Below are 16,008 nucleotides of genomic sequence, written 5' to 3' on the forward strand. Positions count from 1 at the left end.
CTTCATCAATGGTCTTAACTAGCTCTTCTGGATATCTTGCTGCAGCTTCTACATTTGCACTTGCTACTTCACCTTACACATTGATGTTAGGAGACCACATCTGCTAGCATCTTCACACTTTCTGCAGCTTTCTCACCTCTTCAGCCTTCATGGAATTAAGGCTTTCTTCTGGAGTAGGCTTTAGTTTAAGGAAATATTCTGACCCATTTGTCCTTTTATTCAGACCATGAAAGCTTGTTCCCTATCAATGACTATTTCACTTTCTTATTACAGGTATTTTTGCTGTAGTAGCATTTTTGATTTCCATCAAGAAGTTTTTCTGTGCATTCACTAGTTGGCTGTCTGGCTCAAGAGGTCTAGCTTTCTGCCTACCTCAGCTGTCAGCATGCCTTCCTTTCTAAGCTTACTCATATCTAGTTTTTGACTTAAAGTGAGAGACGTGGGACTCTTTCTTTGACTTAAACACTAACAGAGTATTGTAGGGTTATTACTTATGGGCCTAATTTCAATATTGTTGTGTCTCAGGAAATAAAGCAGCCCGAAGAGAGAAAGGGAAATAGAAGAAGGGGTAGTTGGATGGAGCAGCTAGAACACACACAACATTTATTGATTTAATTTGCCGTCCTTGACAGGCATGACTCATGGTGCCACACAAAATTACAATATAACATCAAAGAGTATTGATCATAGATCAGCGTGATAGATACAAAAGTAATGAAAAACTTTGAAATATTGCAAGAATTACTCAAATGTGATGCAGAGATACAAAGTGAGCAAGATGCGAAGAAATTGGCACCAATAGACTTCCTGAACACAGCATCCCCACAAACTCAATGTGTCAGAAACACAAGATCAAATGTAACAGAACAAAACACAATGAAATAAGGCATGTTTGTATATGGACATAAAATGTATGCGTTTACACATATATTAATAAGTAAATATTCCTTAGCAATCATATACCATCTCCATTTTAGTTAAATTTTTTTCCAATATGAACTTAATACATCGAAACACTATATTAAAATTTTGATCTGTTTGATTCATATTTTCCTTCTTAAAATGTCAAGCTCTTGTAGGTAATAGTCAGGAGTGGGCTAAGCATCAGGCTGGGCATATAGATCTAAGCGTCAAGCTTCTAGTATCACTGGAATTCCAAGCCAGCTTCTGCTGAGAACCTTAAGCTACAACTTTTACTGTGTGAAGTTCCCACCAGGCAATGAAGTCAATCAGTAGAATAAGAAGTATAAGGATATAGAAATATAGTTGCTCAGAGAAACAACACCTATGTGCTATACTTGGAAGCTTTCAAGCGCAAAGACAAAACTGACTTTTCCTTATTTTCCTTCTTATCATAACCAAATTCTTCCCCCTTCACCATATTTAAGGAGAAGAAAACAGAGAAAAAATCTCCTTCAAGGATTCATCTCTCCAAAAACTTGATTTAAGCCAGAAGAAACAGGTATGAGAAATTTTTGGCACTTTGTTGAGAACAGCTTATGACAGGGAGCAGATAAACTATATTAAAAAAGGAAATTATGTTTCTGTTGCACATTTGGGTGTACAATATAAATTTTCAACCCAGTTTACCTTTACCATTTCTACTTTTTGAAAACAATGCCAGAAGATTATAATATTAAAATAGCTTTCAGCAAAAGCCAAACGAGTTTTAACTTCTGAGTCCAGATTCAAGCCTTCCTCAGCATATAATTTATAGAGCCATAACACCTGTAAAAAGCATCTCTAAGTAAAATAATTTTTATATAATTTCAACTTTTGTATAGACTAAAGGGTACACATGCAGGTTTGTTACATGGGTAAATTGTGTGATGCTAAGGCTTGGATTCCTAACATCCTATCACACAGGTAGTAAGCATAGCACCCAGCAGGTGGTTCTTCAGCTCTTCCCTCCCTCCTTCTTCCCTTCTAGTGGTCTCCAGTGTCTATTGTTCCCATCCTTATGTTCAATTTATTCAGTGTTTAGCTCTCACTTGTAAGTGAGAACATGAGGTATTTGGTTTTCTGTTATTGCATTAGTTTGCTTAGGATAATGGCCTGGAGCTCCATGCAGGTTGCTGCAAAGGACGTAATTTTGTTCTTATTTATGACTGAATAGTATTCCATTGGGTGTGTGCACCAAGTTTTCTTTATCTAATCCACGTGGATGGATGCCTAGATTTATCTTGTGTCTTTGTTTTTGTGATTAATGCTGCAATGAATGTGCAGGTACACGTGTCTTTTAATAGAATGAATTATTTTCCTTGAGGTATGTACCCAGTAGTGGGATTGCTGAGTCAAAAAGTAGTTCTATTTTAAGTCGTTTGAGAAATCTCCAAGCTGCTTTACACAGTGCCTTAACTACTTTATTTTCTCACCAACAATATATGTGTTTCCTTTTCTCCACAGTCTCAACAGCATCTGTAGTTTTTCAACTTTTAAAAAATCATTATTCTGATTTGCGTGAGATGGTATCTCATATTGATTTTGATTTGCATTTCTCTGATTAGTGATGTTGAGCATTCTTTTCATGTTTGTTGGCCATTTGTATGTCTTCTTTTAAGAAGTCTTTGTTCATGTCCTTTGCCCATTTTCACTTGATCTGTTTTTTTGTTTTTGTTTTTGTTTTTTTCTGCTTGGTGATTTGTTTAAGTTCCTTGTAGATACTGGATATTAGACCTTTGTCAGATGCATAGTTTGTGAATATTTTCTGTCATTCTGTAGGCTTTCCATTTATTGTGTTGGTAATTGTTGTTTTTGTTGTTCCTGCTGTTACTTTGTTTTTACCATGGAGAAGCTCTTTAATTAGAACTCATTTATCAGTTTTTGTTTTTGTTGCAATTGCTTTTGGGTATTTAGCCATAAATTCCTTGCCAAAGACTATATTGAAGGGTATTTCCTAGATTTTCTTCTAAAATTTTTACAGTTTTCTCTCTTATATTTAAATTTTTTACTCCACCTTAAGTTTTGTATAAGGTGAGAGGTACAGTTTCTTTTAATCTACATATGGCTAGACAGTTATCCCAGCACCATTTATTAAAAAAGAGATCCTTTCCCCATTGCTTATTTTTGTTAATTTTTTCAATCATCAGGTGATGGTAGACTTGAGGGTTTATTTCTGAGTTCTCTAATTGTTCCATTTTTCTGTGGGCCAGTTTTTACTCCAGTAGCATGCTGTTTTGGTACTGTAGCATTTTAGTGCATTTTGAAGTCAGGTAATGTAATGCCTCTAGTCTTACTTTTATTGCTGAGGATTGCTTTGGCTATTCTGGCACCTTTTTCCTTCTAAATAAAATTTAGAATAGTGTTTTTTTTTTTTTTTTTTCTCTAATTCTGTGAAAAATGAGGTTGGTATTTTGATAGTGATAGTGTTGAATCTTTCAATTGCTTCGGATAGTATGGCTATTTTCCAATTCATGGTATTGCTTTTTCCAATCTATGAACATAAAATATTTTTCCATGTATTTGTGTGATCTCTGATTTCTTCAGCATTTTGTACTTCTCTTTGTAGAGATCTTTCACCTCCTATATTAGGTAAATTCCTAGGTATTTTATTTTCTTTGTGGCCACTTTAAGTGAGATTGTATTCCTGATTTGGTTATCACCTAAAATATTATCGGTGTATAAAAAAGCCACTAAATTTTGTACATTGATTTTTTTTTATCCTGAAAATACTGAATTTGTTTATTAGTTCCACAAGTCTTTTGGTGGACTCTTTAGGGTTTTCTGTGTATATCATCATATCATCAATGAGAGATAGTTTGACTTCTTCTTTTTGGATGCTTTTTATTTATTTCTCTTGTCTGATTGCTCTTGCTAGGATTTCCAGTACTGTGTTGAATACGAGTAGTGAGAGGGGACATCCTTGTATTTTTCTTGTCCTCAGGGTATACCAAAGAATTTCTGAACGTTAAGAAGAAAGGCAACAGACACACATGGGAGAATTGGTACTTGGTGAACTCCCATTTCACTAAAAAATTGGTGGCTTTAGTATCATGAAAAATTAAATATTATCTCATTCAAAAGTATATTATCTCATATACTTTTACTTAGTATATGAAAAGAGAAATATGAAAACGTTAGTTTATGTACTCAAGATCTTAAAGCTGATTCATAGTCAATTTCACACATCTAGTTTGTAGTATAACCAGGGTTGACATCAAAGCAGTAAGCCTCTATGTTAAGTACCAATTTCATCTTCTCTAGGAGTTAAGTTTGGGAATCATATATAACCCTAAAATCAGCATATCAAAGAATTTCAACTAGGTAGTAGAAATATTACATACTATTTATATAGGAGTCACCTTAGCCTATCTGCTTTGATCTGTGTACCATGCCTACATGCTTCACACAGACTTGAAAGAAGGTTAAAAACAAGCATGTGGCTATTTATCTTATTTCCTACCAGAAGAATTGAACTAGTTATAAAATATAATCAAGTTGAAATAATCATAATAGACTACAAAGTAGAAACCTATGTCAACAATTTATCCAGTTGTCAAAAACTATCAGCAATATGGTGAGGAGTAAAAGTTTTGATTATTAAATATGTTTTTTAAGAAGACTCACACATACATGCACACACACACAGAAAGACAGACACATATGTATGATATATCTACACTCCATTGTTTATTACAGCACAATAGGTGACACATAGAATCAATCTATGTGACCTTCAATGGATGAATAGATAAGGAAAATGTTATATATATATATATATGCATGTGTGCATGTATGTGTACGTAAATACACATATACACAAAAAAATAAATATTACTCAGCTGTAGAAAGGGATGAAATACTACCATTTCTTACAACACAGATGAACTTGGAGGACATTTTAAGTGAAATAAGCCAGATGCAGAAAAATAAATACTGCATGACATCATTCATATGTAGAATCTTAAAAGTTAATGGCATGAAAGTAGACATTAGACTGGTGTTTACTGAAAGTTGGGATGGTTAGAAAGGAGAAGAAGATGGGAAAACATTGATTAGAAGATACATAATTAAGTTGCAGGGTTCTGGGCAAAGTGGCCGAATAGGAACAGCTCTGGTCTGCAGCTTTCAGCGAGACCAACAGAGTAGGTGGGTGATTTCTGCATTTCCAACTAAGGTACCTGGCTCACCACATTTGGACTGGTTAGACAATGGGGATCGCCCACAGAGGGTGAACTGAAGCAGAGTGGGGCATCTCCTCACCCAGGAAGTGCAAGGGGTTGGGGAACTCCCTCCCCTAGCCAAGGGAAGCCATGAGGGACTCTGCCTTGAGGGACAGTGCTATCTGGCGCACATACTGTACTTTTTCCTATGCTTTCACACAGTTTTTGCAACCCACAGACCAAGAGATTCCCTCGGGTGCCTACACCACCAGGGCCCTGGGTTTCAGGCACAAAGCTGGATGGCCATTTGAGCAGACACTGAGCTAGCTAGCTGCAGGAGGCTTTTTTTTTTTTCTTTCTTTTTTTCTTTTTCTTTTTCCCCCCGCAGTGGCACCTGGAGCCGCAGCAAGACAGAACCGTTCACTCCCCTGGAAAGGGGGCTGAAGCCCAGAAGCCAGGCCAACATTCAAATTCAGGAAGTACAGAGAACACCACTAAAATACTCCTCGAGAAGAGCAACCCCAAGACACATAATTGTCAGATTCACCAAGGTTGCAACAAAGGAAAAAATGTTAAGTGCAGTCAGAGAGAAAGCTCAAGTTACCCACAAAGGGAAGCCCACCAGAATAACACCAGATCTCTCTGAAGAAACCCTATAGCCAGAAGAGAGTGGGGGCCAATATTCAACATTCTTAAAAAAAAGAATTTTCAACCCAGAATTTCATATCCAGCCAAACTAAGCTTTAAAGTGAAGGAGAAATAAAATCCTTTACAGATAAGCAAAAACTGAGGGATTTTGTAACCATCAGGCCTGCCTTACAAGAGTTCCTGAAGGAAGCACTAAATGTGGAAAGGAAAAACTGGTACCACTAATACACTAAAATATAAAGAACAACAATACTATGAAGAAACTGCATCAACTAATATGCAAAATAACCAGCTAGCATCATGAGAACAGGATCAAATTCACACATAACAATATTAACCTTAAATATAAATGGGCTAAATGCCCCAGTTAAAAGACACAGACTGGCAAATTGGATAAAGAGTCAATACCCATAATTGTGCTATATTTAGGAGACCAATCTCATACAAAGACTCACATAGGCTCAAAATAAAGGGATGGAGGAATATTTACCAATCAAATGGAAAGAAAAAAAAAGAAAGAAAAGAAAAGAAAAAGAAAAAGAAAAAGCAGGGGTTGCAATCCTAGTCTCTGATAAAACAGACTTTAAACCAAATAATGGTGAACAGATCATTGCAACAAGAAGAGCTAACTATCCTAAATATATATGCACTCAATACAGGAGCACCCAGATTCATAAAGTAAGTTCTTAGAGACCTACAAAGAGACTTAGACTTCCCCACAAAAATAGTTGGAGACTTTAAAACACCACTGTCAGTATTAGACAGATCAATGAGACAGAAAATTAGCAAGGATGTTTAGGACTTGAACTCAGCTCTGGACCAAGCAGGCCTAGTAGATTTCTACAGAACTCTACACCCCAAATCAACAGAATATACATTCTTCTCAGCACTATACAGCACTTATTTTAAAATTGACCACATAATTGGAAATAAAACACTCCTCAGCAAATATAAAGGAACATAAATCAAAATAAACAGTCTCTCAGACCACAGTGCAATCAAATTAGAACACAAGATTAATAAACTCACTCAGAACCATACAACTACATGGAAACTGTACAACCTGCTCCTGAATGACTACTGAGTAAATTACAAAATTAAGGCAGAAATAAATAGGTTATTTGAAACTGATGAGAACAAAGACACAATGTACCAGAATCTTTGCTACACAGTGAAAGCAGTGTTTAAAGGGAAATTTATAGCACTAAATGCCCACAGGAAAGATCTCATATCAACACCCTAATATCAACACCCTAATATCACAATTTAAAAAACTAGAGATGCAAGAGCAAACAAATTCAAAAGCTAGCAGAAGACAAGAATGAAAGAGGCAGTAATTAATAGCCTATCAACCAAAAAAATTCCAGGACCAGACAGTCACAGCTGAATTCTACCAAAGGTACAAAGAAGAGTTGGAACCATACCTTCTGAAACTATTCCAAACAATATAAAATGAGAGACTCTTCGCTAACTCATTTTATGATGCTAGAGTCATCCTAATACCAAAACTTGGCAAAGACAAAACAAAAAATGAAAATTTCAGGCCAATATCCCTGATGAACATCAATGTGAAAATCCTCAATAAAATACTGGCAAACCAAATCCAGCAGCATATCAAAAAACTTATTCACCACAATTAAGTCGGCTTTATTCCTGGGATGCAAGGCTGGTTCAACATACACAAATCAATGAATGTAATCCATCACATCAACAGAACCAATGACAAAAACCACATGATTATCTCAATAGATGCAGAAAAGGACTTTGATAAAATTCAACATCCTTTCATGATAAAACACTCAATAAACTGGGTATTGATGGAACATATCTCAAAATAATAAGAGCTATTTGTGACAAAATCACAGCCAACATCATACTGAATGGACAAAAGCTGGAAGCATTCCTTTTGAAAACTGGCACAAGACAACAATGTCCTCTCTCACTACTACTATTGAACATAGTATTGGAAGTTCTCACCAGGGCAATCAAGGAAGAGAAGGAAATAAAGGATATTCAAATAGGAAGAGAGGAAGTCAAATTGTCTCTGTTTGCTGATGACCTGATTGTATATTTAGAAAACCCTATTGTCTTAGCCCATAAACTCCTTAAGTTGATAAGCAACTTCAGTCAAGTCTCAGGATACAAAATCAATGTTCAAAAATTACGTGCATTCATATACACCAATAATAGACAGAGTCGAATCATGAATAAACTCCCATCCACAATTGCTACAAACAGAATAAGATATCTGGGAATGTAACTTACAAGAAATGTGAAGGACCTCTTCAAAATGAAGTACAAACCACTGCTCAAGTTAATGAGAGGGCATAAATATATGGAAAAACGTTCCATGCTCATAGATAGGAAGAATCAATATCATGAAAATGGCCATCCTGTCCAAAGTAATATATAGATTCAATACTATTCCCATAAAACTACCACTGACTTTCTTTGGAGAATTAGAAAAAGCTACTTTAAATTTCATATGGAGCCAAAAAAGAGCCCGTAAACCAAGATGATCCTAAGCAAAAAGAACAATGCTGGAAGCATCATGCTACCTGACTTCAAATTATATTACAAGACTACAGTAACCGAAACAGTGTGGTATTGGTACCAAAACAGATATATAGGCCAATGGAACAGAACAGAGGCCTCAGAAGTAATGCCACACATCTACAACCATCTGATCTTTGATAAACCTGACAAAAGCAATGGGGAAAGGATTCTCTGTTTAATAAATGCTGCTGGGACAACTGGCTAGCCATATGCAGAAAAGTGAAACTGGATCCCTTCTTTACAAAAATTAACTCAAGATAGATTAAAGACTTAAACGTAAGACCTAAAACCTTGAAAACCCTAAAAGAAAACCTAGGCAATACCATTCAGGACATAGGCATGGTCAAAGACTTCATGACTAAAACATCAATAGCAATGACAACAAAAGCCAAAATTGACAAATGGGATCTAATTAAATTAAAGAGCTCCCGCACAGCAGAAGAAATGATCATCAGAGTGAACAGGCAACCTACAGAATGGGAGAACATTTTTGAAAACCATCTGACAAAGGGCTCATATTCGGAATCTACAAAGAATTTAAAGAAATATACAAGGAAAAAAAAAAAAAAAGGCACCAAACCGAGGGCGAAGGATATTAACAGACACTTCTCAAAAGAAGACATTTATTCGGCCAACAAACATGTGCAAAAAAGCTCATCGTCACTGGTCATTAGAGAAATTCATATCAAAAGCACAATGAAATACCAACTCACACCAGTTAGAATAGCAATCATTAAAAAATCAGAAAACAACAGAAGCTTGAGAGGATGTGGAGAAATAGGAATGCTTTTACACTGTTGATGGGAGTGTAAATTAGTTCAACCATTGTGGAAGACAGTGTGGTGATTCCTCAAGGATCTAGAACCAGAAATAACATTTGACCCAGCAATCCCATTACTGAGTATATATACTAAGAAGTATAAATCATTCTACTATAAAGACACACGCACATGTATGTTTATTGCAGCACTATTCACAATAGCAAAAACTTGGAACCAACCCAAATGCCCATCAATGATAGAATGTATTTTTTTAAATGTGGCATATATACACAATGGAATACTATGCAACCATTAAAAGGATGAGTTCAAATCCTTTGCAGGGACATGGATGAAGCTGAAAACCATCATCCTCAGAAAACTTACACAGGAACAGACAACCAAACATTGCATGTTCTCACTCATAAGTGGGAGGTGATCAATGAGAACATATGGACACAGGGAGGGGACCGTCACAAACTGGGCCTAGCAAGGGGTTGGGGCAAGGGGAGGGACAGCATTAGGAGAAATATCCAATGTACATGACTAGTTTATGGGCGCAGCAAACCACCATGGCACATGTATACCTATTTAACAAACCTGCAGGTTCTGCACATGTATCCCAGAACTTAAAGTATAATAATAATAAAAAAAGAAAAAAATACATAATTATGTTAAACAGAAGAAAAAAATTTCAAAAGATCAACTGTAAAGCAAGTTGACTCTAGTTATTGATTATATATTGTATTCTTGAAAAATGTAAAGAGAGGGAATGCTATGTGCTCTTACCACCAAAATGATAACTATGTATGGTAAGACAATTGTAACTGGCTAGATTTAACTATATCACTATGTATATGTACTTCAAAGCCATCATGTTGTATACAATAAAACATACAATGTTATCTGTCCTTTTATAAAGTTATATATGTATATAACTGTATATATATAACTATATTCATATATATAACTGTATATATATATAACTATATATATAACTGTGTGTGTACATATATATATATATATATATGTATTTTTTTTACAGTTGATCCTTGAACAACACAGGTTTGAATTTCCCAGGACCACTTATATGTGGACTTTCTTCAATAAATATGTTAGAACATTTTTTAGAGATGTTTAAAAAATTGAAAAAACTCACAAACTGTAGCCTAGAACAATTGAAAAAAAAAAAAGAAAAAAGTTAGAGATGTCATGAATGCATAATATACATGCAAACATCAACCTATTTTTTCTTACCATAAAATATACACAAATCTATTATAAGCAGTTGACATTTATCAAAGCATACACACACAAACACTTCAGACCATCCATGGCACCATTCACAGTTGGGAGAAATGTAAACAAATATACAGATACAGTATTAACTTACAGCATAAAATTGACTCTATTCCATACAGTACTTCTGTAATAATTTCACAGCCACCTCCTGTTGCTATTCTGATGATCTCCCATTGCGAGTATCTGCTTAAAACGCTATGTGACGCTCATCATGGCCCTGTGAGCAGTTCCTCTTTCCAGTAAATTACATTTTGCAGTAAAAAGTGATCTCTTGCAGTTCTCATGTGTATTTTTTAATCATGTATAGTGCAATACCATAAACCTTGAGTAACACTATGGGACCAAAATTAAGTGCCACTAATGATGCTGGAAGTGTTCCCAAGAAGCAGAAAAAAAGTCATGACAATACAAGAAAAAGTTGAATTGCTTGATATGTACCATTAATTTGGGTCGACAGCTGTAGTTTCCTGTCATTTCAGACAGGTATTATATCTTAAAAATGGGCAAAATAAACTTACAGTATCAATGATTAAAAACATTACAATACTGTAAATGTATTTTTTTCTTATAATTTTCTAAAGAAGATCTTCTTTATTCTAGTTTATGGTAAGAATATAGCATGCAATACATATAAAATACAAAGTGTGTGTTAACTTACCGTTTATATTATCAGTAAGGCTTCTAGTCAACAGTAGGTTATTATTGGTAGTTAAGTTTTGGGGCAGTCAAAAGTTATATGTGGATTTTTAATTGCGTGGGGATTTGATGACTATAATTGTGTGTCGTTTCAGGGTTAAATGTAGTTTTTTTAAAATTTTTAAATATAAGATCAAATGGCAGTTCAACTAGTAGGAAACTAGTTTTCCTTGTTAGTGTGACATCTTTGGTTGTATGTATCAAATTCTGAGTATTAGGGTAACAAAAGGATAATTCAACAGTGTGAACAGTTCATTGTCTTGAACTCTAGTTTTCTTTTGTTTTATTTTGTTCAACAGTGCTATCATACATAGTATGATCACAGAGATTTTCTAGCCTCTTCTAACGTCACCAAATTTTTTACATTTCTATAAATGCAGGTCTATGGGAATTTTTACCATGTAAAATGTCTGTACACAAACACGTTTCAAAAATTTAGATTGAAGAGAGAATTGAACATGTATTCTATTGTTTAGTTGGTTTTCTAAATTTTGAACACATCTTTTTTGTACCTATATCTTTCTGTATGTCATACCTCTTACTCCCCAAAAGACACTCTTTAATTTTAAAAGTTATCATATTTGTTATTAATATCAGAGAACATATTCAAAAAATATGGTTGGGGTGATGGGTTAGTATATAGAATGTCAGAAGTTTAACAGTAAAAATACAAACAGTAGAAATAAAATGTTAAGAATATTTCACCTGGTTAAGGATTTCTATATGTACCAAGAGTTTTCAGACTACAATGGTGACTACGAAGGAAGCCAATGATTAAGGGGGAGACAAAGAAAAAAAAAAAAAAAACATAAATGGCAAGGCAGATTGTATTTGTTAAAATTCTTTGAGGAGGGAGCAAATAGAATTTTGGGACAGTGACAGTTTCTAAAACATATGAAAATAAATTTATTCATGTTTACAAATTGTTTTCTTTCAAACTTCTAATATACCTAAAATTTTAAAAGAAAATAATGTTTTAAAGGTAATATATTTCTTAAATATATAGAAAGTAGTTCCTTTGAGATGGTAACCATATACAGCTCTTTCAGGACACAAAGCTGTCTCCAGCAGATTGTCTTAATGTAAAATCTCTAGAGTTTTACAGTAATAAAGATGGTCTCTAAAAGATTCAAATTAGCTCTGAAATCTAAAGAGATCCAGGGAATATCTCAAATGAATAATATATAATTTGAAAGTTGAATATTCACTTTTGGGTCTCCATTAATGAATGATTTGAAAATAATTATTTACATACATATGTAAAGACTCATATACACACATATATGCATACATATGTACATATATCTTTAAAATTATAATTGTGTCATAATTTTAAATTCTTAAGGCATTTTTTAATATGGGAGTCATTATTTTATTTTAAAATTTATAATACACCTTTTTAATTTTTGTTGGAAGTTGTATATGGAAAAAAATGATTAAGAGAAAATCCATGTAAAGCACTTCACTCCCTATGGTATTTTATTCATATGTTCTAAATATTTTTCCAGGGTGAGCTTTATACTTGTAAAATTCTTTCACTTAGTACACCTTTTATATATTACCTGGAATTACTTAAAATTATTCAGAGTGATAATAGTTTGCATCTAAGACACTTTTAAGCAGTCCTTGCATGTAAGACTCACTATGAGGAAAGTCCTTGTTTTATGTAATCTGCTTTTGTCAACATATACTTCTGAAAAAAGATGAAAAATTGACTGGAAAAGGATTTCTGGACAATCATTGTACTATTGATTGTTTATAATTCTATACATTTAAGTTTACAGATGATATTCTATTTTTATAAATATTAGAAGGACCGGGACTTTTCAAAAGGCTCAAAATAAGGAAGCACTTACAGTTATTATCTCATTTTTTTAAATTTAAAAGCCTCCCTATTCTTTACACTTAGGGCCGCCTTTTTAGTAATCTCATTAGCAAAACACACACACATATACAACTATTTTGAAGCAACGTCTGTTCATGTGCTTTGCAGCGAGAAAAATTTAATTTTTCAGATTGATTGTATCTGTATTTTTAATTTTTAGAAAACCATATTAATTGTGAAGGCAAAAAGGAATTCCTTCCTTTTACATTATTACATTTGGACAAGTAATATTATTGGAAAATTATTACATTAGAATATTAGTCACATCTTCTGACATTCGAAAATGCGAATAAAATAATTATTAATTCATAATAAAAGTATTAAGTATCATCAAGTTTCAGATAGTTTACTTTTACTGGAGAAGACAAAAGTTTTAAAATGAAATATCCATTTGAGGAGGTATTTTGATTTTTGGCACTTCTAATCAATAACAAATAAATACACCTATATATATTTATACATTTTAAAAATAATATTTTAAGTAGGCGTATAAGAAAACTTACAGCAACATTTTTCTTATTTCTTGATTTAATAATTTTGAAGTTGGCCTGCCTAGAGATGGATAATCAATTACTGATTACTTTTATTCAATCACTGCATATTTTTATAGAACTACTTAAAAATTCATATTTTTCCAATTTCTATTGTTTAAACACAGGTGTAAATATTTTTTGCTGGAAATAATTTTAGGAAGCACCAATAAATTGTTTAAGAAAACTTAATGTTACATAAAATTGGATCATATATACAATTAAGATGCAGTTGAAAAATAATTTGATCTAATTCTCCATGCTACTAAGTAGATAACTCACAGTGGCAGCATATTTAATGGACTGTTGTCTATAAATTCTACTGCACATTTAACTTGTGAATTCAGTCCACTTTCTTTTATTCTTTAAAAATTCACGAATGACCTAAAAATAAGTACACCACTCTTCCTAATTAGAAACTATGCATAATTCATTCAAATATTGCTATGGTTTAATTTGTGACATTCTTTTAATTGAAAAGAAAAGGCCATGCCGATGACACAGCGCATTTAAACACAATTCATTGTGGATTTGCTCAGATTAATCATGTGCTTTATGAACAAAGAAGACATTCTATAACATTAGTTATGCTTGTAGTTTGAAAGTACTATAAAAAGGGACTTTGGGGCCTTGCCCATCTTTGGAGGAAAAAAATGTCTGTTTTCTTCCAATAAGAAACACAAACACAAAAATCATACTAATCTTCCTATTTCCAGTAACCCCACTCCCACAGGATCACCCGATTGAGTTAGGGGTTTTATACTTTATTAGTATATTATTATTCTCTTTTTCACATTTGATCTACCAACTGATAAAAAAAGAGTTTATTAAAGCTAACTAGATGTATGAAACACAAAAACAAAACCAGTTAGTCTTTCTGTTTTTCTATCTATTTTTTCCTCTCTCTTTCATCTTTTACTTCTCTCTCACTCTCTCTCTCTCACACACACACACACACCACTCCAATTTGCTAGGAGTATGACTTTCTCCTGTAATCCTCTAATATGGTGGCCTGATTTATTGAGGCCTATTTTATAATGTTATTTATTTTTCTTGTACCTGCGAAATCTATCTTCTCTATACTTGTTTCTTTTGCTTAAGGGCACCAATATTGGCTGGGTGTGGACGCTCACGCATGTAATCCCAGCACTTTGGGAGGCCGAGGCGGGCGGATCTCCTAAGGTCAGGAGTTTGAGACCAGCCTAGCTAACAGGATGAAACCCCGTCTGTCCTAAAAATACACAAAATTAGCCCGGCGTGGCGGTAAGCGCCTGAAATCCCAGCTACTCAAGAGGCTGAGGCAAGAGCATAGCTTGAACCCAGGAGGCAGAAGTTACAGTGAGCCGAGATCGCGCCATTGCACTCCAGCTTAGTCAACAAGAGGGAAACTCCATATCAAAAACAACAACAACAAAAACAAACAAACAAACAAACGAAAACATTCCCTATTCTCTTTTCTGAGGTATATAGATCCTATTCCTTCATTCAGCAGAAAATGAATCTAAAATACTCTAAAAACTCTCATAACAGCTCAAGGTAAAAACACAAATGTCTTAAGGCAGGAAGACAAACCATTTACAAGAGTAAGAAATTTGGGAAATCAAAATGGAAAAATTGGAGAACTGTATAGCCAATAATGTTAACAAGGTGTCATGTAAATAGAGTAAAGATTAAATGGCTTTTTGATTAATAGTTACTCTAGAACTGGTTAATTGCACTGTGTGAACAAGTCAGAAAGGACTGAAAGTTTAATTTATTAGAGGAATGAAAAAAGTTATTCCAGTATTCGATTGAAATACTATGACACAGAATTTCAACATAATAATTGAATATGGAGGTAGATTTATGAAAAAACATTCATACAAAAAATTTGACAGCTTCTAAACAATCTTTCTTGTTTTTCCTTTTCTTTTTCTCACATTCCATGTTTTCCTTTTGATATCTATTCTTGCAGGTAGATTGTATTTGTATGAAGTTTTATGATTTGTCAACAGTTATTTTTCTTTCAACAATTTCTTATTAGTCTTTGGAAATAATTCTCTAATTTGGTCAATTTACACGTTTGTATGTAACTGAACAGGACCTACATTCTACTAATTTAAGTAGAGACTATGAAAAATGTGTGAAAGAGGAGTAACAGTTTTCCAAACATAAAAAAAAAAAAAAAAAAAAAAAAAAAACACCAGACTTGATTTGTAATACTTGGCAGCTTTGTCTCATCTAACTGTATAGGTCTAGACTCAAAAATTGGCCGGACTTTTATTCATTTCTATCCAGATATGCTATGCAGATTTGGAATCAATTCTTCATAGTCTAGAACTGAAAATAAAAATGATCCCCAGGTTATAAGACACAACAAGGGTGGTCAGTAAAGCTTTATATTTTATTTTGTTTAATTACAAACAATTCTCACATAAAAGGAAATTTTCTGCTATTTTTTCCACCATAAAAATTATTTATAAATACAATTAAAATTAAAGATAAATATATCAGAAAATTTTCATTTATGAGCTGGTGACCGCTGTTGATAA

This window comes from Chlorocebus sabaeus, chromosome 20 (assembly GCF_047675955.1).
Source record: "Chlorocebus sabaeus isolate Y175 chromosome 20, mChlSab1.0.hap1, whole genome shotgun sequence".
Classification (NCBI taxonomy): domain Eukaryota; kingdom Metazoa; phylum Chordata; class Mammalia; order Primates; family Cercopithecidae; genus Chlorocebus; species Chlorocebus sabaeus.